Raw genomic sequence first — 571 nt, 5'->3', positions numbered from 1 at the left:
ATGGGGAGTTCCATTTAAAAAATTCAAAGTGACCTTGCCCTGACCTTGACAACGCCACCCAAAATCAAACCAATGGCACCATTTTATGTCCCCCTCAAAGTCCTAAAACTTTTGTCTGAAACATTTTTCCTTAAAATGCAATGTTCAAGAGATATTTGAGATGATAGATTAAAATGGGACACCCTGTATAGTGCAGGAATCTGCGTCTATGTCATACGACATTATTGAATCAGACCCAATAAATCCGACGGTTACAACCGAAATTGAAGCATCAAATATGCATGGATCATCACGACAGATTGTTGAAGAACCTCGTAATCAAGATCACTCTTCTTCTACAGGTAAATTGCTCCTGTATAATTTTTTGTAAAATTTTAAATTTATAATTATTAAATGTTTAACAGTTTATAATATTGAAAAATAATCACATACAATTCCGCGTAACGTTTTTTTTAAATCTTTTCGTCTCTCAGTAATAGAGCGGTTCAAAATTTCAAAAATATTTTTTTTTCGTCGCCTTCTTGAAACCACTGTTTCTTTATGGTTAAAAACAGTCACTGAATTTTTTTCA

The sequence above is a fragment of the Trachymyrmex cornetzi genome, unplaced genomic scaffold, assembly GCF_001594075.2.
Source record: "Trachymyrmex cornetzi isolate Tcor2-1 unplaced genomic scaffold, Tcor1.1 scaffold291, whole genome shotgun sequence".
Taxonomy (NCBI): domain Eukaryota; kingdom Metazoa; phylum Arthropoda; class Insecta; order Hymenoptera; family Formicidae; genus Trachymyrmex; species Trachymyrmex cornetzi.
This window is presented reverse-complemented; position numbering follows the sequence as displayed.